Source organism: Sinocyclocheilus grahami, unplaced genomic scaffold (assembly GCF_001515645.1).
Source record: "Sinocyclocheilus grahami isolate Dianchi unplaced genomic scaffold, SAMN03320097.WGS_v1.1 scaffold15109.1, whole genome shotgun sequence".
NCBI lineage: Eukaryota > Metazoa > Chordata > Actinopteri > Cypriniformes > Cyprinidae > Sinocyclocheilus > Sinocyclocheilus grahami.
Genome location: NW_015515611.1, coordinates 1 through 373, shown reverse-complemented (window position 1 = coordinate 373; position 373 = coordinate 1).

The following is a 373-nucleotide window of genomic DNA, read 5'->3' as shown; positions in this document are numbered from 1 at the left end:
CACAGCGGCTGCAGGGGAGAGCAGTCACAGAGTTCAGACTCATGTCAGTTTAAAAGCCCTCAAACTTTCAGATTATCCTCAATATTCCTGAAACACGAAACATGAGTGCTCAAGAGCTGCCAGCAGCTGAGGGGGTAAATAAACAATAGGAATTTAATCAAAAAGGAATAAACGCTCTCCACCAGCACAAATAATGGACAACGTGCCACTTAATGACTTAAATGCACAGTTGATTCTGTCTGCAGTCAGAAAAATGGGATGCAGGTTTTCAGGACAAAAACAAAAAGGACATGTATGGGGATGTGAGCAACCGGTTCAAGGCACAGAGGGAGGAAACCCCCGTCCTAATTATTGCAGGTTGAACACAATGAAC